Here is a 21993-nt window from a genome sequence, read left to right on the forward strand (position 1 = left end):
GGCGCTGGCCAATCTTGTTCTTATTTTAATAGTAGTCTCATATCCCCTCTCGAGAATATAGTTTAGTTCTCGTCTACTTGTCTGTAACCAATATCTTTCCTATGAATGTCTAGAGCATTGTAAAGAGCATCTATTCCCATGCTGGCACATAGGGAAGGTTAAATTATGTTTTTGTGGTGGTCTTATCTGCTAAAGTCTAGTTAATGATCACACGCTCTTTTTCTAGAATTACTGTTATCAAAGAGGTCCTAAGATTTAGGTGCTTCCTATTTACTATTTTTTTTAAAGCTCTGATTCTTTCATAGTGTTTACAGACGGCTTCTTAAGTTAGTTACGTTCAAGTAATCTTTATATACCACAGCTCTAAAAGTGTGGCAGAAAATGTTTTTAGGTTAAAGTTGTTATATAATTTGGTGGAAAATTTAAGGTTTTAGTGAATTTTCTTGTGGACTCAACACCATGTAAACACTAGACATGGTTACCAATGGTTTCAATAGTATCTTAAGTCCTTATACATATAATTGCCATAAATAAGAGCAGTATTTTATATTTAATTATTTAGAACTGCATGAAAATAATGCTTTTTTTCAGGCAATTTCTAACCAAGTAAGTCAGTAGGTTTCCTTTATAATAGCCAAATGTTCCAAAAAATGTTTAACCTGGAGCTGGTTCCTTGTCTACAACATGTACCCTTTCTGCATGGAGATAGGATATTTTGTCACAGCACAGTGGAAAGTACTGATGTTTCGTCAGTTCAAGTGCTTTAGAACTTTATTTACATGTTTTTGCACCATCTATATTCAAAAAGAAGTTTATGGTAAAACATAGTAATAACTCAGGTTGTTAACCATGAAAGCCAAGAGAGAAGAGATAGAGGAAGAAGAAAGTGGAAATTAGTAATGCTTATATCAATTTGCTTTTGCCCAAATCTCCTTTATTAAATCTATTTGTTGTATTTCTGTATGATCCTGGGATGTAGATCCAGCATTCTCAGGCCTTTCTCCTACTGGGGAGATGAAAGATGAGTCTAGAGACCTCTACTGAATGAGAAAGTAATGTGTCAACCCTCTGACTTGTTAGTATCATTATCTGGGTTTTGTATTGGATGCTTTCATCATGTTATTTTTCTAGTTAATGACGCCTCCAGTTGTGACAGTGAAAGCCAGCTTGTCATTTCTTGATTACTTTGGGTCTATTTGTGTTTCTCTTCATTAGTGATAGTGGTATATCTCCTGCTTTCCTTTCATTTATCAAACCAGGAAAAATTTGATACTTACTCTTCTTCCCTAGGATTTATAGATGGTCTTAAAGAAGAGGACCCTACTACCAAATATTCATATTAAAAATGAGGGATTTTTTTTTCAGAATAGTTAATCTTTTTTCATCTTTATGAATTCTATACTAATCAGAATTTATGTTGATAATCTGTTTCAGTTGGTTGTGTTTTATCATAAGACAAAATTATATCTTAGTTTTTTACACTATGTGATGAATACCAACACACATCTTTTGAAATGCTTAATCAGGAAAAGCCTATTAAAGGTAAAAATGACACATTGAACTTATACATTGGCATACTGTATACACAGTAAATGACTCTGGGACAATTAAAGAATTCATAATTTTTACTTGAGCAAAAAACAAACAAAATAAACCCTCAAAAATGTTGTTTAGGGATGGAAAGAGCCACAGGATTTTTGAATGTTGCTCAGAGGAGCTACAAAATTAGAGACTTGAATGAACCTAATAATCACTGCTCGTTTTTCCACTCAATTCTGAATCTGATATTAAAGAGCTATACTGGAAGCCTCTAAAAAGCAGCATAGAAATTCTTGACTTCTTGAGATGCTTAATAGAGACCTACACTGGGCATGAGGGCATATGCTAGTGGAGTAGCTTAGAGTTAAAAGCCCTGAAATGAGTGATAAATTGACACTTCATCTGCTTTTTACCTAGTGACACCTGCTTGCTGTACAGTCTCAACTAGCTGAGAATCCAAACTTATGAAACCCATGTTTTAGAGTGGTAATGACAAAATTGAAAATTTAAAGGGTCTTATATACACAGTTGATTTCTCCCTCAAGACATTTGTGAAACTCCAAAGCTGTATGATGGAAAGTAAGCAGAAGAAAAATGAAAACCAAAGCTGTCATTGAATGTCAAAGTGACCCAAACCAATTATTCTCACAACTGAAAAGCTGTGGAGAGTCAGGTCTTACAATGAGAAGTAAACTGGAAGTAGATGAGGTTCTTCCAAAACCTGCAACACCATCTCCATTTTCCTTAGTTCCTTGTGGATTCACGTAATGTACCTTCTGCTCTTTCTGCCCATCAGAACAGGGAGTCAGTGCTGTCATCATCTGGAACTGCTGTGAACCAGCAGTCAATAGAAAATGACTAAGTGTTTGAAGAGACAGGAGTATTTGATCAATAACCAGGAGAAACAACATAAGGCAGAAATGTAGGTGATCCAGATTTAGGAGTTAGCAGACAATGACTTTATAAGGTTTAGAAACTTAGAGCAAAAAAGGAGCAAAACACATAGGAGGGTAGAGAATTACTCTAGGAAATTGATGTGTGTGTGTGTGTGTGTGTATTAAATAAACTTGATGGAACCAAGAAGAAGCCTGTCTGACAATAGGAACACAGTGTCTGGATTTATATCATGTTGAGACTCAGTAGATGATAATATTAATGAATTACAAGGGAATTCAATAGAAAATGTCCAAATTGAAGTGCAGAGAGAATAAAAAATAGACTAAATCAGAAAAGATCATAAAATGCATTTGAGATCTGGTCAAACGATTGTCTTATAAACAATTCGAATTCTAGAAGAAGAGAGAGAAATGGGCTAGAAACAATATCTAAATAATATTTTCAAGAAAGCTGTAGAACATCAACCTACATATTAAAGAAACTTTCCTAACTACTGAGATAACTGTGTTCAAAGGCAATCATACCTATGTATACATGGAATGACATCTTAAATTGTTTTCTAACCTAGAATTTTACAAGTATACCCAAATAATCACATCCATTTAAGATGAAATAACAACAGTTTAGGGAAACAGAAATTGAGAGTATTTATCAGCAGCAGACTTTTTCCCAAAAGAAATACTTCAAGGGAGTTCCCTTAGGTAGAAGGTCCTAGAAAGGAATGTGTAAATGAAGTGATCATCAGCTATGACTCAGTAGTGATTGTGCAAAATAGTACTGACAATTTTCTGTGAAGTTTAGATACTGTATAAATATAGGGAGCTAGAGAAAGAGAGAGAGAGAGCAAGCAAATTGAAATAGGAGACAATAAAATTACAAAACCTAGGAGGGGAGCTAGTATAGAGTTAAAAAATATTATTGTAGGATTATTAGTGAACTGTAACATTATAATTAATGATGCATGTAATAATTTCTAGCACATCTAAGAAGTTGGGAAATGTAAACTAATAAAAATATTTACTTAGTTCAAATATGTACAAGAAACAGTTGGTTCAATAGAAAATAGAAAATAAGATGATAAATATAAGCCCCCAAATCTGACAAATTAAATACAAATGGATGAAATAATCCTGTTAAGAGTCTAAGATTCTGAGAACCCACTAAAAAAACAACTACTACCACATGCAGCCTTGAGACATATTTTAAAGATGTCAAGAGTTTGAAACTAAAGAGAAACAAAAGCTGGTGTATTTCTACTAATTTGACACAGAGCTTCCGGTAAGAATCATTACTAGACATGAAGAAGCATTACTGAAAGCTCAATCCCTGTCCCTTGTGCAGAAACAAAATAATGATGACAAGGTTTTTGGTTAATGAGAGAGAAAGTGATACCTGTCCATAGCTTAGAGAGTGGCAGGTTGACATCTTAAGAACTACAGTCCTGCTTTGAGGATGATATTTTTTTTTATATAATTTTATTTATTTATTTGAGAAGCAGAGTCACAGAGAGAGAGAAGGAGAGACAGAGAGAAATATCTTCTATCCACTGGTTCACTCTCCAAAAACTTGCAGTGGCCGGAGCTGGGCTGATCTGAAGCCAGGAGCCAGGAGTCTCTTCCGGGTCTCCCACGTGGGTGCAGGGCCCCAAGGACTTGGGCCATCTTCTACTGCTTTTATAGGCCATAGCAGAGAGCTGGATTGGAAGAAGAGCAGCTGAGACATGAACTGATGCCCTACTATGCCACAGCGCTGCCCTCTGGGGTTTTGAAGCTGCAAGGAAGTGGGGTGGTTTCAAAGAAAATGTGGGAGGAGCAGCAGATCTTCCGGGTAGCTGTGACAAAAGCCAAAACTGGCCAGTCAAGTTCAGAGCTTGTCCCAGGAATCTTCCACTTTGCATTTGAGTACAGCAAGAACCAACTATTATAATTTTTAGATCAGCCTGTACCCAGTTTATAGAAGAACATTTCATCTCACAAAAGGGATCAATCTACCATGAGGATATCATAGTCTTAAAACTGTTTGGTGTTTGCCGGCGCCGTGGCTCACTAGGCTAATCCTTCGCCTTGCGGCGCCGGCACACCAGGTTCTAGTCCCAGTCGGGGCACCGATCCTGTCCCGGTTGCCCCTCTTCCAGGCCAGCTCTCTGCTGTGGCCAGGGAGTGCAGTGGAGGATGGCCCAAGTGCTTGGGCCCTGCACCCCATGGGAGACCAGGAGAAGCACCTGGCTCCTGCCATCGGATCAGCGCGGTGCGCCAGCCGCAGCGCGCCTACCGCAGCGGCCATTGGAGGGTGAACCAACGGCAAAAGGAAGACCTTTCTCTCTGTCTCTCTCTCACTGTCCACTCTGCCTGTCAAAAAAAAAAAAAAAAAAAAAAAACAACTGTTTGGTGTTTAATAACAGGGCTTCAAAATATACAAAGCAAAAAAGCACAACAAAATATAAAACTCAAAAGTAATGTAGACATTCACCATCCCAGTGGGAGACTAAGACAGCCCTCTTGAAAGATTAATCAAGCATGCATAATCTTGGTAAGTGTGTGGATGATTTCAGCAAAAAAAGTTTTTAATCTTGTGCTAACTCAGGACCAAACTGCAAGAAATCATTCTTTTCAGTTGAATATGTAACATTTGTCAAAACTGCCCAAATGCTGGCTCATACATATAACCTTAGAAAGTTTCATGTTGTGGAGGTTTGGCTTACATTGGTTCGGATGCCTACATCCTTTACCAGAGTAACTGGGTTCAATCCTGGCTCTAGCTCCTGGCTGTAGCTTCCTGCTGATGTGACCCTGGGAGTGTTCTGTCTGGCCTGATCCAGCCTTGGCCATAGTGGGCATTTTGGAAGTGAAGTTGTGATGGGAGCATGTTCTCGCTGTCTCTCCCCTTTGTCTCTCTATAGTCTCTCTCTCTCTCTCTCTGCCTCTCAAATAAATAAATACATAGATGAATAATTTCAAACACTTGACATTATTTAGAGGATGCCACTTGAAAACAGTGGAAGGCAGTCTGAAATCAAAGGAAGCAGCAGGCATTGTGGTATGGCAGGTTAAACAGCACGTTTAGCTGTTTGGGATGCTTGTGTTACATACTCCAGTGTTACATACTGGAGGATTCGTTGGAGTCCCAGTACCCCTTTTTCAAACTGGCTTCCTGCTGCTGCACCAAGGAGGGCAACAGATGAAGGCCCAAGTTCTTGGGTTCCTACCACCATGTGGAGACCCTGATGGAATTCTTGACTCCTGGCTTTAGTCTGGCCCAGCCCTGGCTTTTACAGGCATTTGGGGGATAAACCAGTTGTTGAAACATCTATCTCCTTCCCCCTGCTTCTCTCTCACTCTGCCTTCAAAAAAAAAATAAAAAATAAAAAACCTTAATGAAAAGAAATTAAGAAGATAAAGGCCTCTAGAAAAGCATCAACTTTCTACTAATCAAATACTTTGCTGTAAGTAGAAATAAACAGCAACAAAAACTATAAAATGATTATGAAGATAGAACAAATCAAAAGTTTCAGAATTTAGTTTAAGCCATACTGAGAGAAAATTTTGTAGCCATAAATACATATATTTAGGAAACAGAAGTAAGAATTAAAAAATTCATACTCTGAGTTTCTATCTTCAGTGAGAAAAGCAAACCTAGAGAAGACAGAAGAAATGAAGTAGAGTGGTTGGAATTCAGCGTGGCATTTAAGATGCCATGTCCCACATTAGAGTGCTCTGGCTCCTGACTCCAGGTTCCTGCTAATGCAGACCAAGGGAGACAGTGGATATAGCTCAAGTAATTGGGTCTGTCACCTACAAGGGATGCCTGGATTGACTTTCTGTCTTCTGGTTTCAGTCTGGCCTGGTTCTGGCCATGGTAGGGATTTGGGAGGGAACAAGGGGATTGTAGCTTTCTGTCCCTCAAATTTGAAAGAAGAAGAGATGAATAATAATAAAGAGTGGATATCAGTGAAACAGAAACTGTATAATAGAGGATTTTAAGACAGCAAAATTTAGATCTTTGAAGAGAATAATAGAATTGTTAACTTTTAACAAGACTGATAAAAAGGAAAGGCAAGCACAACTGACAAATCTTAGATATAAGAGGACATCACGGGGCCGGCGCCGTGGCTCACTTGGTTAATCCTCCACCTGTGGTGCCGGCATCCCATATGGGTGCCAGGTTCTAGTCTCAGTTGCTCCTTTTCCAGTCCAGCTCTCTGCTGTGGCCTGGGAGGGCAATGGAGGATGGCCCAAGTGCTTGGGTCCCTGTACCCGCATGGGAGACCAGGAAGAAGCTGCAGGCTCCTGGCTTTGGATTGGCACAGCACCGGCTGTAGTGGCCATTTGGGGAGTGAACCAACAGAAGGAAGACCTTTCTCTCTATCTCTCTCTCTCATTGTCTATAACTCTACCTGTCAAATAAATTTAAAAAAGAGAGAGGACATCACAGTACATTCTACAGGCAGGATTAAGATAATAAGAAACAATCGTGCAAATGAATTTTGAGTAAAATGAACAAATTTCTGGAAAAAAATATAAATTCAAAATTGATAAAAGGGGAATTAGAAAATCCAAATAGTCACTAGCTACTAAAGAAATTAAATCCACTGTTATTAACCTGCATGCCAGGAAAACCCCAGTCACATATGGCTTTAGTTCAATCCATTAAAACATGATGCTTATATAAATTCTCATAGAGTGGAATCAGATGGGGAATGTGCCGATTCCTTTTAAAAGGCAAGAATTACATTAAATTTATTTAAGATAGTCTAAGAAAGGAAAATTACAAACATTTTTATATGAACATGTTAGCAGAGATAATGTTCACCAATATCATCAAAGAGGAAAAAAAATCTAATAACTCTGGATAATGCAGAAAAGCACTTGTTTAAATTCAGTGTCCATCATGCTCACTCAGACTTACCCCTAATGGTAAAGCTAGAAATGTGCCATGGGACTCTAAATCCCACTAAGCTGGCAGGTACCAATGCCATCTAACTAGTTAAAATGATCAGTTTAAGTTCATAATTGATCGTAAAAATAGGATTAAGTGTCAAAGGGATCACATAAATAAGACCAGTGTCTGCTAATAATAATTGATACAATTAAAAAGGAGAGAATGGTCCAACATGGGAAATAGGATACACAGCAGACTTATAGAGTAGCAAATGCCCTAAATGGCACTCTGGCCTCAGAAGCAGCCCATTAAGGCATTTGGATCTGGCTAAAAAGCCCATGAGAGTTTCTTAGGCATAGAAAGCCAAGACACTGTGGCAAAAAATGACCTAAATGAAAGACCTCTGTGAGTGAGATCCCAGTGGAAAGAATGGCCATCAAAGAAGGAGGTACCCTTCTCTGAAGTAAGGTCAGAGTTTGTGAACTCAAGAGGCTTTCATAGCCTTGGCAGCTCATGACAAGAGCCTTGGGTGATTACTGATGTCCTAAATAAGAGTGTCAATTGTTAAATAGACAGCAGGAGTCACTGTGCACCTGTTCCCCATGTAGGACCTCTGTCCTTAATGTGTTGTACTATGAGAATTAAAGGTAAAACTAGTCTTCCAACAGTACTTTATACTTTGTGTGTCTGTGTGGGTGCAATCTGTTGAAATCTTTACTTGTTATATACTAAGTTGATCTTCTGTATATAAAGATAATTAAAAATGAATCATGATGAAGAATGGGATGGGAGAGGCAGTAGGCGATAGGATGGTTTGTGGGTGGGAGGGTGGTTATTTGGGAAAAAATTGCTATAATCCGAAAGTTGTATTTTGAAATTTATATTTATTAAATAAAAGTTATGTGTGTGAAAAAAATTATTTAAAATAAATCTTAAATTTCAGCCTCGTGCTTTTTCTTAACAGTAACACATTTTTAATTATGGTATACAAAAATTATTCATTTGAACACTCATTAGGATAGGACCAGTTTATCTTCTCTGAAAGTCAAAGTGAAATTGACTCTATAGAAAACCAGCTAACTGTTATTTCTAAAGATGGAATTTTTATGGGTAATTACATTTTCTGCATGAATGAGAGTTATTATTTCATGTAGCAGCTTTAAAACTGTTTAATCTTTTGAATACTAATATTGCAAAATCTTTTTGCCAGTATTTTGTCAAGGAAAACATAATGCATATAATTTCATTTTTTAAAAATAATTCAGCCCAAGTGAACATGGATTGTAATACCATAATAAGAAGTTTACATTTGTTGAAATATATAGCTTTTTACTTCTTTGATAAATTTCTCTTTTTAAGTTTTCTGATTTTAAGCCTTTTTAAATTTAATTTTTATTTCATTTTACTCCTTGCTGTTGCATTATCACCTAGCTGTACATGGGATCCAGATGACTAAACTTTATAACTGAGACAGACACATTAGCCAGAGAAAGTCTATCATGTTTTTCCAAGAAATTAACAGGATATGTTTCACTACTTAAACCTTACTGTATCAATTTAAGCTTTTCAGAGCCTTTTCCCATTTCCTGGTATGCTTTGCAGGTGGGTTATTGTTATGGAATTTGAGCTGGAAGGGCTCAGCCTGGGCCAGTTTCCTTGGTCTTCCTCCTGGTTCTAGGGCTAACACACTGACTTTTGAGATCCTCATAGCAGCTATGACCTGTTTTATATCAGAGCTTTTCTCTGTTCTGACATGCCGTGGTACAGCATCCCTAGGTTTAGCGTTCTCTTCTCCTATCCCTTTACCCCTACTGTTCTCATTCTTGCTGCAACACTTCATTGAGGGCACTAAATAAAGGCAAAGACAGGCTAGTGGAATGGGGATGAGGAGACTGTGTGGACAGAGAGGTCTCAGCAAAAAAAAAAAAGAAAGGGACATTGTAGGAGTAGAACTGCAAAGGAGTTAAATTGGGCATGGGTAGTTGTTTATATATAAAAATCACCAAGTTTTCTTTCTTAGTCTTTGTGTTTGACCTTAAGTATGAGGGAAAAACTATAATTAAAAGGTACGTTTATTTTGGTGCCAAAAATTAAAATCCATGCATTTCTTTCATAATATGCGTATTCCAGAAAGTTTTTGAAGAGCCTCCATATTTGTCAATGGTGGGAAACATGTTTTGAGGATTTTTAGATTGAATAAGTAATTTAACTCTAATATTATAGCCTTTATTTTTCATACGATTGACATAGGCTACCATAAATTTTATTTCTTAATAAGATTGCTAGTACTAGCAAGATAATGCTTACAATCTGTATTTTGTACCATGTGACTTTAAATTGGTTTTTGTGGGGGAAGTTGAAGAATTTGGTGGTAGAGTATCCCTAAGATAACCAGTTACATACATACATATTCTTGGACTTAATTGAATATTTAGGTGGTTGAGTACTAGCTATTTTGACTGAGACTGTATATATGTATGTGTTTGTGTGTGTGTGTTTCTGTGTGTGCATGTATGTATGGGAGAGAGGTAGAAAGGTGGAGGGAGGGATGAAGAGAGGGAGAGTAGAGAGACAGTGAGAATGAGAATAAGGACAGTTCCAATGAGTTGGGGTTGGGGGTGTGAAAGAACTAGTGACTACCAGTAACCACTAGAGGCCTCTCTTGGGCCAAGTTTCATGGTTAATAACACTTTTTCTTTTAAAGATTTATTTATTTATTTGAAAGTCCGAGTTACACTGAGAGAGAAGGAGAGGCAGAGAGAGAGGACTTCTATCCACTGGTTTTCTCCCCAGATGGCCACAACAGAGGGAACTGCGCCTATCTGAAGCCAAGAGCCAGGAGCTTCTTCTGGGTCTTCCACCTGGGTGCAGGGACCGAAGGACTTGGGCCACCTTCTACTGCTTTGCCAGACCACAACAAAGAGCTGGATCGGAAGTGGAGCAGCTGAGTCTCAAATTGGCACCCGTATGGGATACCAGCACTTCAGGCCGGGGTGTTAACCTGCTGCGCCACAGCACCGGCCCTTGTAACTCTTTAAAATCAATAAATAAACAAATAAATAACTATATCAAAGTTGTTATCAGAGCCTGGGAAGGATGTAGGGGAGGAAGGGATGGAGAGATAGTTAATGGGCACAGGGGGAATAACTTCTAACGTCCTATTAGCACATCAGGAGAGCACTGATTGACAAATACTCATTAAATATTTCAAAACAGTTAAAGGAAGGCCTGTGCTGCGGCTCAATAGGCTAATCCTCCACCTTGCGGCGCCAGCACACCGGGTTCTAGTCCCAGTCAGGGCGCTGGATTCTGTCCCGGTTGCCCCTCTTCCAGGCCAGCTCTCTGCTGTGGCCAGGGAGTGCAGTGGAGGATGGCCCAAGTGCTTGGGCCCTGCACCCCATGGGATACCAGGATAGGCACCTGGCTCCTGCCTTCGGATCAGCGCGGTGCACTGGCCGCGGTGGCCATTGGAGGGTGAACCAACGGCAAAGGAAGACCTTTGTCTCTCTTTCTCACTGTCCACTCTGCCTGTCAAAAAAAAGTTAAAGGAAAAGATTTTGAGTGTTTCTAACACAAGCACATGATTCATGTCTGAGGTGATAAATACGCCAGTTACCCTGATGGGGTCATTGCACACTGTATCTTATAAATATGTCTGTACAACTACAGTTTATCAATTAAATAATATTTTAAAGGTAAACTATTAGTAATTTCACTGTTTCTATTACTGATGGTGGACTGTAGGTAAAGTTATTGTAAGCTTTTCAATTTGTGTGTATTTCTTTCATGCTTATAGTAAGTTTCTAGTATAAAAACCTATTTAAGAAATAAATTTCCTAGATTTATTTTCTGGTATAAAATTAAATGCTTTCATTAGGAATAAGAAAAACAAATGTCATTTTTTGGTTGGGAATTATTATGGATGTAGTTTTACTCTGCAGAGAAAGCAAGTTGCACAGTATCCCCCTTCTGATGAGAACAGCTTGGGGTTCTATTCCAGAATAGGAAGGCCCCACAGGGACATCGTATGGGGATGATCTCATTTGCCAAGCTTCCCTCCTGTGGGATTTTTCTTTGTCATAATCTGAATCAGTTACTTGTGCTAACTGGATCAGCGCTAAGCTCGGAGATGTGACTGGTACAGTTATTGCCTGCATTGCCCTTCACTGATTTCTTCAAGTCCCATATAAACAGGGAGTTTTGGACAAGAGCACTTCAACAAGTTCATGACAAGTAGAATTAAAGATAATGTGTGTTTTGTGTGAGCTTTTTGAAGATTCCTCACATATTTTATTATTATATTCCCAGGAGTCTGGAAAATTATCTAGTGTATAGAAGATGCCCGGTAAATATTTATTTAATTTAAAAAATAACATGTGGCAACCAGTTTTTCTTTTCTTTTTCTCCTTTTTAAAGCTAATTTTACTTTAATTTACACATAATTGTACCCATTTATGGGGTACACTATGATATTTCAATATGTGTTACAATGTGCAATGGTCAAATCAGAATGCTTAGCATATCCATCACCTCTAACATTTATTGTTTCTTTGTGGTGAGAACATTCCGAATCCTCTCTTCTAAGTCATTTAGTTTTCTAGGGAAACAAATTAAAGGAGTAACTAGTAATTCCTTCAAGAAAATACATACTACAATTTTCACTCCTGCCACTTGGTTTAGTTTTGGTACGAAATTTTTAGGTAATTTATTTTATATAACATGACGTGGCATAGTTCCTAGTAAATGGAAATAAACAACAAAAAAACCTTCATGTGTTATGCATATCTGCTTTCATGTTTGCATCAGTTATCATTAGAAATCATCATTATTTTACTTCTTAAATTAATTGTTTATTGAAAGAGAGGGAGGAGAGGGAGAAGGACCAAGGTGGGTGATGGGGGAGAGAGAGAGAGAGAAGATAGCTAACTAGCTAGATATCTCATCCACTGGTTGACTCTTCAAATGCCTGCAGCAGATAGGGCTGGGCCAGACCAAAGGCAGGAGCTGTAAAAATCAGGCTGGGTTTTGGATATGAGTGACAGGTACTCAAGGACTTGAACCATCACTGGTGTTTCACATTACTGCTGGGTACACGTTAGCTGAAGCTTGTAATTGAAAGTAAAGCCAGGACTTGAACCCAGTCAGTCTAATATGGGATGCAGGCATCCCAAGCGGTATCTTAACTTCTGTACCAAATGCTGCCCCTCAATATTTTATGGGCAATGAAATTGAGGCTTGGAGGAGGTATAATAACTTGCATGTAGTAAAGGGCAGAGTTGGCTTCTGCCCAGACTGCCAGACTCCAGAACGTTTACTTTTTTATTATCCTACACAACTTCCAAGCAAAGATTGAGTATAGAACTTACAAATATCTTAAAAAATATGTGTGATTTATGATGAGATTTAAATATAGCTTGAACGTATAAAGGATACAGGCAGTAAAAATATATTTATGTAGAGGAGTAATCCTTTTACTTCATGTCTATTCCAAGCCAGGCCTTTTGTCAGAATCATGTACTCATGTGTTCTAGTTTAATTCTTTCGGTTGTCCTATATGCTATGAATTATCAATCTTGTTTTAGAGAGAAGGAAAGTGAGTCCAGGGAATGTTAGAAAATTCTCTACGTCATTCAGCCATGAAGGATTAGAGCTGTGGTTCAGTATCAGACCTTACATTCTTGACCCCTGATATTATCATAAGTGCTTTGCAAATGATCACTTCAGAATTTTATTGATGAAATGCTTCGAAATTTTGACTTGTGACATAAGACATATCAGAATTTTTTTTTCACATTTGTCCATCTGATGCATTTAAAAAATGTGTGTAGGGGCTGGCGTTGTGGTGTAGTGGGTTAAGCCATTGTATGCAAGGCTGGCATCCTCTATGTATGCTGGTTTGTGTTCTGGCTGCTCCATTTCTGATCCAGCTCCCTGCTAATGGCCTGAGAAAAGCAGCTGAAGATGGCTCAAGTGTTTGGGCCCCTGCCACTCATGTGGGAGACCCAGAAGAAACTCCTGGCTTCTGGCTTCAGCTTGGCCCAGTGCTGGCCATTGCAGCCACCTGGGGAGTGAACCAACCAGTGGCTAGAAGATCTCTGTCTCTCTCTAACTCTTTCAAACAAATAAATAGATAAATAAATAGAATCTTTTTTTTTTTTTTTTTGACAGGCAGAGTGGATAGTGAGAGAGAGAGAGAAAGGTCTTCCTTTTGCCGTTGGTTCACCCTCCAATGGCCGCCGCGGCCGGCGCATCGTGCTGATCCGAAGCCAGGAGACAGGTGCTTCTCCTGGTCTCCCATGGGGTGCAGGGCCCAAGCACTTGGGCCATCCTCCACTGCCTTCCCGGGCCATAGCAGAGAGCTGGCCTGGAAGAGGGGCAACCGGGACAGAATCCGACGCCCCAACCGGGACTAGAACCTGGTGTGCCGGCGCCGCAAGGCGGAGGATTAGCCTGTTAAGCCATGGCGCCGGCCAATAAATAGAATCTTTAAAATAGGGTATGTATGTGTACATTTGCACATATATATATCATATATGATGTTTGTAAATACAGTTATCCTTTGTATTACAGATTTCCTTTTACTTGGCATTAATTTTTTTCTTCTACACAGAAATGGAGAAAGCAAGATTAAATTATATAATTATATTTTTCTATTTCTAACCTGTGTTATGATTTTGAAGTATCCTTTTATATACTTAAATTATATGTTTAATTCAAGATCTTTCTTTTGCTTAAGCAGTTTTGCTTTTATTGTTATGAGTAGCAATGAAATGAAAGAAATTTGTTACTCTTTTTTATGGTAGGAAAGATCATAGGTACGTTGTGTTCCTAGTTTACCATTTTAGAGGTAACATAAGAAATCTAAATTTGTTGACTTTCTGTTCTCGTCTTTGATGGTCATCAAATTGGTACCATCAAATTGGAAGTTATATTTGCAAAATTGTAGCATTTCTACTATAATTCGTAAGGCTTGTCTTGCTGCTTCTATGATGATACCCTGATTTTGCAGTCTCTAACTGTGACAAATTAACTTAAACATTTATTGAAACTGTGGTGTATAAAGACTTTCCCTTTTTCCTTTTTATTTAAAAATATTTAAATAATACAGAATAGTATAAAAAGAGTTCAGTGAGCACAAATAGATTTAAAAAATTTAATATTTTGCCATATTCACTTCATATGTAAATATTATATATACACACATGCAAAATGTTTTTCTTGAAAGTACGGATATTAGATACTGGCACAATGGTGCAGTAAGTTAAGCCACCTCTGTGCTGGTTAGAGCCCTGATTGCTGCACTTCTGAACCAGCTCCCTGCTTAGGTCCCTGCACCCACGTGGGAGACCTGAAAGAACCTCCTGGCTCCTGGCTTCAGCCTGTCCAGCCCTGGTCATTGTGACCATTTGGGGAGTGAAGCAGTGCCTGGAAGAACTCTTTCTGTGTTTCTCTTTCTCTGACTACAACTCTGACTTTCAAATAAATAAATCTTAAAAAAAAAAGAGTAGGGATATTAATGTAACAAAATGTGAGATTCATGACAAGGATCATAAAACGAGAAAAGAAGAGCATTTTATTTTGTAATATAACATTTGCAAATTAAGACAACATTTATAAACATCTATATGCCAAATAATATGGCCTCTACACATTTCTTTTTTGTAAATAAGGAAATTGCTTCTCAAATTTATTTATTCCCAAACTGGGTTACCCCTATCAGTTATGGATAGTCAGCTTTTCCAAACACACACTTCCTATCACATGCTTTTACTGCTTTGTCTTCCAGGAACTTGGTTTGTTCCTTTATTTGTTTATATATTTTTTTAAGCTGTGGCACCAGGCACCCACCCTGTACTTATTTATATTTTCTTTTATATCTTTAATTAAGTTTCTTTTATATCTTTAATTAAGTTATATGGGCTCTTATATAACTGTTCTAATTCATAAGTTTGTTTTTTAATATTTTGTATATTTTTATGATATTGTGCTAGTATTATTGTTATGGCTTTTCCTTTAGTTTCCTTTTTTCTTTTTTGAGTGTGGCAATGGATGATATTTAAAAAATTAAAGTACTACATTAACATGTCAATGAAAACATATAGTAAGTACAGTGGTGCTTATAATGCAAAATTTCCTCTGTTCCTAGTGCCTAAACACAGCTGCTTTTAACCATTTTTGTTTTGTCCTTTGGATGGTTACTTCTATATATCTAAGCAATACATTGTATAGATATTTCTGATGTAATGCAATGTATACATTTCTTCAAAATCCTGGATTCTCCACAAATGCTTACTGAAAATAATAATGTTTGTTCAAAAAATAGGTTGGGCAGACCACTTACAACCTTTACAGCTTTGTATTGTGAGCGAAGAAGACTTTGCAACTGGAGTCAGGAAGCATTAAGCCTGTTACCTTATGGCATTCAGGGCAAAATGCATCAAAGTTGGAAAGAATCATTTACTAAACACTTCTGAAACAGAGCAGAAGGGCCACACTGGACCAAAAGGCAAAGTGTGTGATACTGTATTTCTCTAAGGCTTGAGTCAGTGTATGGTTGTGCTTTGCCTTTTGCGTTGTTGGCTTAAAATGTTAATTTGCTACTTGAAGTTGTGTGGATGCAGATATGACTAGGGTAGTTGCTGCCACCTCTGACCAAAAAATATGTTTCAAACTTTTGCTAGCAAAATGAGCTCCCAGCTCCCCATCCATTCTCTCATGTGGTCCACTCTATGTTAAGATTGATTGGTAGAGCCCGAGACACATTTTTTATTTTGACTATAATGGAAAATGGAAAACACAATTTTCTTTACAGTTTACCTTGAGAAACTAAGATTACTAATTAAAAGAACTATCAAAATGTGGAGCATATGCCTGAAAGCTTTGAGTTATTAGGGAATGAAACAGGTCTAATACACATATACACATCAATGTCTGCCTTCGGATTTATCAGTCTTAAATGTTAAACGTTACATATTCAATACTATGAAGCATTATAATTCAATATTTTTGCATTGTTGTCTTCACTTCATCATTTCTCCAGCTATATTTTTTTACTTCCTTTATTTTTAAATTTAATTTAAATTACTTTATTTGAGAGGCAGAGAAAGACAGAGAAAGGGAAAGAGAACCGGTTTCCATCTGCAAATGCCTACAATGGCCTCCAGCTCTCTCACATGGGTGGCAGGAACCCAATTGTGCCATCACCACTGCTTCCTAGGGAATCTATCAGCAGGAATCTGGAATCAGGATTCAGAGCTGGGTATTGAACCCAGACACTCCAGTATGGGATGCAGTGTCTTAAAGATGTGCCCTAAGCCTATCATTTAATTCCATTTTCCACAAACTTTTGAAGTTCCCTTGTATGTCTCTTTCTTCACCAGGTGTTTTTCTTAGGTAAAAAGTTATATAGATCTGTGCATGTGGGCCAGATTTTGCTTTATGGTGAGTGAACAAGAAGTCTTTCCTTAGATAGGAGGGAGTACCTATAGATGTGCAAATGAATTAGTCTTCATTCTTGGACATCAGCACTCACATGCCTGTCTTCTTAGGCAATTTGAATGATCTATGAGGAACTAGCTGCTTTGCCTGGATTGTCTCTGGGGTAGAGGTTAGAAAGATATGTGCGGCCATTGCTACAGCTGTTCTGTTTAATCCTGCTGTATTCATTCCTAATTCTTACACCCACATTCTTAACCTGCTGATGAGCCCTGGAGATGTCCGCTTCCTCTTCCATTTGTCCTCCACGTGTCTGGGTTTTAGCTTCCTTTACTTTTTGTTTATATTTTCATCACACATCCACAAAAAAACTTGTATCAGCAATCTTTTTTGTCTGATAATTGCTAATGTCCAACTTTGTTGTTTTTGTTGTAACACAGACTTTTGCCTTTCATATTCATTTCCTGTGTTGAGAGAGATGGGAGATGAAAGAGTGAACTCAGTCGGTCCTGTTGAACTAGAAATCTTCTCTATTATGTTTTCTCATTTTTTAACAGGAAGCATGAAGATTTGTATATTTTAGTCTATTTAGCACCATCTCATCAACCTCTTATTCATTCCAATCCTTTCTTTTTTTATTTTCTCAAGTTTTCTAGGTTGGCAATCACATTCTACAAGTAAAACCAGTACTATCTCTTCTTTTGCTAATCTTTATTTTTTTTTCTCATTTTTCTGGAACCACTGGATTATTGCAGACCCCGAATGTGATATTTATAAAGCTCTATCTTGAACTGACCGAGTTTTAAGTAGCCCATGGAAAGTATTAGCTTCCTTCTATAGATTCCTAGCTTACTGGGTTAGGTATCAGAAATTTCATGAGCAGTTGATGTTTTAAACTAAAAGGTCTTGGTGCTTACAGCAAAATGCTGATTGATTATCCTCAGTTTTTCTTTTTCTTTTTCTCTTTTTTTTTTTTGACACCAATAGCTACAATTTAGTATTCTTTCTTTTTTTGGCAGGCAGAGTTAGACACAGAGAGAGAGAGACAGAGAGAAAGGACTTCCTTCCGTTGGTTCACCCCCCCAAATGGCTGCTACAGACGGCGCGCTGCGCCGATCCAAAGCCAGGAGCCAGGTACTTCTCCTGGTCTCCCATGCGGTGCAGGGCCCAAGGACTTGGGCCATCCTCCACTGCCTTCCCAGGCCACAGCAGAGAGCTGGCCTGGAAGAGGAGCTACTGGGACACAACCAGGACTAGAACCTGGGGTGCCGGCACCGCAGGCAGAGGATTAGCCTAGTGAGCCACGATGCCGGCCTACAATTTAGTATTGAGGATGGGTAAGAATGGGAAGTCAGCTTTCTAAAAGAGTAAGTCTATCCAGTGGTGTTTACCAAATTTTACATGACAAAGTTGATAAATCATTATTGGCCAGCAAAATTAATATTATTTCTTGACAATAAGTCAATTAAAAATAAATAATTTAACTGGCAGACATCTTGGATCTTCAACTCAAAGCCAGTAACCGTTTCTGGAGAGATATCTACGTGTGGGCCATCTGCATGATGGCTAAACAGTGACTCAATGTAAGAACAGAGAGATCTGATCATTGATTATCAAATAAAAGAAATTTCATCACTTGTTTTTATTTTTTAAAAGAGCTTTTTGAATTGCCCTGTAGATAATAAAGCTGATTTTAGATGTGAAACTCCAGGGTATAGAATTTATAGATTTCAAGAAGCAATTTTATCTTGAAGTAAAGACATTCTATTGACTTTTTTTCCCATTTCATTTTGTTTATTTTAAATTTTTAAAGGTGAATAAATTTCATATATTTCATATATACAGACTTAAGAGCATAGTCACATTCTACCCTGTCCTCCCTCCCAATTATACCCCCACTCTATCTCCTCCTTCCTTTCTTATCCTTTTTTAAAATTTTTACAACAATCTACTTTCAGTTTATTTTATACTCATAAGATTAACCCTACAACATGTAAAGAATTCAACAAGTAGAAGAAAAAAAAAAAAACACAGTTCCTCAACAGTTAGAGATGAGTGCTATAAATAATCATCAAACCTCAAAATGTCAATATGCATGGGAGGCTGCTCCCCCATGCATAGGGGTAGGGAAAGATTTGATGATCATGTGGTAGAATGTTGAGAAGGTTTCAGGAGACAGCCTTACGTAATCTCTTCTAAAAGTTTATGGAATTAGAAATAACTGTCCTTCAGCTTTGGGGAATATAAGTATTCTATTTTAATATTTATAATCTTAGAATACAAATATTACAAGAAGCTATCCATTTACCTTCTGTGTTTTACAAGGATTTCTCTTTTATATTGCTAGTAAAATACTTTGTGTACTCTAATCAAATGGCATATTATTTTCCCAGTTTTGTAGGTAGATTTCCACTGGTCAAGTTTTTTTTAAAGTTTCATTTAAGTTATACAAGTTTCATGTATTTCATAATACAGATTTAGGAATGTAGTGATACTTTCCTCCTTCCCACCTATGTTCCAACCCTTTTCCTCCTCCGTCTCCCATTCCCACTCTTATTAATTTTTATAGAGATCTACTTTCAGTTTACTTAAGTTTAAGCACACACTAAGTAAAAGAGTTCAACAAATAGTATGAAGAAAAAAAACACTGTTTCTCAACAGAAGAGACAAGGGCTTTAAACAATAATGGAATCTCAAAATGTCCATTTCACTCCAATATATTACATTTTAAGTACTCTATTAGTTACTTATGATCAGGGAAAACACATGATATCTGTCTTTTTGGGATTGACTTATTTCACTAAGTATAATGGTTTCCAGTTGCATCCATTTTGTGGCAAAAGATAGAATTCATTTTTTTTTTCTTTTTGCAACTGAGTAGTATTCAATAGTGTATATATACCATAATTTCTTTATTCAGTCTTCAATTGATGAACATCTGAGTTGACTTCATATGTTAGCTATTGTGAATTGAGCTGAAATGAACATGGAGGTACAGATAACTCTTTCATATGCTGATTTCTTTTGGCTTGGGTAAATTCTCAGGAGTGGGATGGCTGGATCATATGGTAGGTCTATATTCATATTTCTGAGGTATCTCTTTAATGTCTTCTACAGTGGCTGCAACAGTTTACATTCCCACCAACAGTGGATTAGGTACCTTTACCCCACATCCTCACCAGCATTTGTTGTTTATAGATTTCTGTATGAGAGCCATTCTAACTGGGGTAAGGTCAAACCTCATTGTGGTTTTGATTTGCATTTCCCTGATGGCTAGTGATCCTGGGCATCTTTTCAAGTGTCCATTGGCCATTTGAATTTCCTCTCTTGAAAAATGCCTATTCAAATTCTTTGCCCATTGCTTAACTGGATTGTTTGTTTTGTGGTTGTTGAATTTCTTGAGCCTTCTATAGATTCTGGATATTAGCCTTTTATCAGTTGCATAGTTTGCAAATATTTTCTCCCATTCTTTTTGGTTGCCTCTTCAGTTTGCCGAATATTTCTTTTGCCATGCAGAAGATCTCAGCTTGATGATAATCCCATTTGTCAATTTTGGCTTTGATTTCCGGTGATTCTGGGGTCTTTTCCAAGAAGTCTTTGCCTATGCCAATATCTTGCAGAGTTTCCCTGATGTTGTCTAGTAATTTGATGGTATTGGGTCATAGATTTAGGTCTTTGATCCATTTTGAGTGGATTTTTGTGTAAAGTATATGGTAGGGTCTTATTTCATACTTCCATACACGAACATCCAGTTTCTCCAGCACCATTTGTTAAAGAGACTGCCCCTGCTCAATGGACTGATTTTAGCTCCTTTGTAAAAAATAAATTGTTTGTAGATGCATGGATTGATTCCTGGTATTTCTGATCTGTCCCATTGGTCTATACATCTATTTTGATTCTAACTGTCATGTAGTTTGTCTTAAGATCTGGTATTGTGATGCCTCGCACTTTGTTTTTGTTATATGAGATTCCTTTAGCAATTCAGGATCTCTTGTGTTTCCATATGAATTTCAGCATCAGTTTTTCTAGATCTGCAAAGAATGTCATTGGTAGTTTGATTGGGATCACACTGAATCTGTAAATCACTTTCAGTAGTATGGACATTTTGATGATACTGATTTTTCCAATTCATGAACATGGAAGATTTTTCCATTTTTTAATGTCTTCTTCTATATCTTTTTTGGTCAAGTGTTTTAGTAACTTATTTGTAAGATATCTGCCATCTGCCATAAAATGTTCTTAGCTGCTGTTTTCCCTGACCCAGGCCCCCACCTCAGCTAAATCCTGGTTTCGCCTAGTCTAGACCAACTGCAGCATCTCTTGAACTCCTGGCTCCTTTCTTTTCTCATTATCTCAACCTAACTTTCATGATTCCTATCTAGGAAGTAGTGTCCTCTTGCCCTGTTTAAAGCCCTTCCTCCTTGCAGGAGTGGAGAGAGGGCGGGTTTACAGATTGACTATCCATATCCTCTCAAGACTGACATGTCAAAATATGCATGCACAATGAGATGGTGTTTAGAGGTGGGTAGGACCTTTTGGATGTAATTAGGTCACATGGTGGAACCCTCTTGAATGGGATTAAATTGCTCTTATAATATTGCTCTTATAAAACGAAACCCCAAAGAGCTCTCTCACCCTTTTTCTGCCACATGGTGATTGAAGAAGTGACCATATGTAACCAGAAGAGGGAGGGCCCTCACCAGAACCTGCCCATGCTGAAACTCTCGTCTCTCAGCTGTAGCCTCCAGACTGTGAAAGGTAAATTTCTGTTTTTGATGAGCCACCCAGTCTATGGGAATTTGTTAAGGCAGCTTCAACTAACTATGACACCAGGGTAATTTCTTTTAACCAAAGAAATGCTTGTATTCCTGGAGCTCCAATCTGTCAATGGTTTCAGGTTGTCCTCACGACAAAATGCACACTCTTGGGGCAGGTGTTGTGGTGGTGTGGCTTTTGAGATAGTTGCATCACATGCCAGAGAGCCTGTTTCAAGTCCTGATTTCTCTGTGTCTGATCCAGCATCTTGTTATTGGGTACCCTCCGAGGCATCAGAGGATCAAATACTTGTGTCCCTGTCTCCCATGTGGTGGGTGGGGAACCATGCTGGAGTTCCATGCCCTTGGCTTTGGCCCCAGCTTTTTCAGGCATTTGAGAACTCTGTCTCTAGATTGCCTTTCAAAAAATAAATCAATAAACATTAAAAAAAAGGAAACTCTTATGACATGTTTAGTCCTCTTCTGACCC

The 21993-nt window shown here is 37.9% G+C and overlaps 1 protein-coding gene across 1 annotated transcript in view; it reads left to right on the forward strand.

Moving 5' to 3' along the window:
- The window catches only part of BCKDHB (branched chain keto acid dehydrogenase E1 subunit beta), a 269800-nt gene that overhangs the window by 132439 nt on the left and 115368 nt on the right, over positions 1–21993 (forward strand). The gene's annotated exons all lie outside the window — the stretch shown is intronic.

This window comes from Lepus europaeus, chromosome 3 (genome assembly GCF_033115175.1).
Source record: "Lepus europaeus isolate LE1 chromosome 3, mLepTim1.pri, whole genome shotgun sequence".
Taxonomy (NCBI): domain Eukaryota; kingdom Metazoa; phylum Chordata; class Mammalia; order Lagomorpha; family Leporidae; genus Lepus; species Lepus europaeus.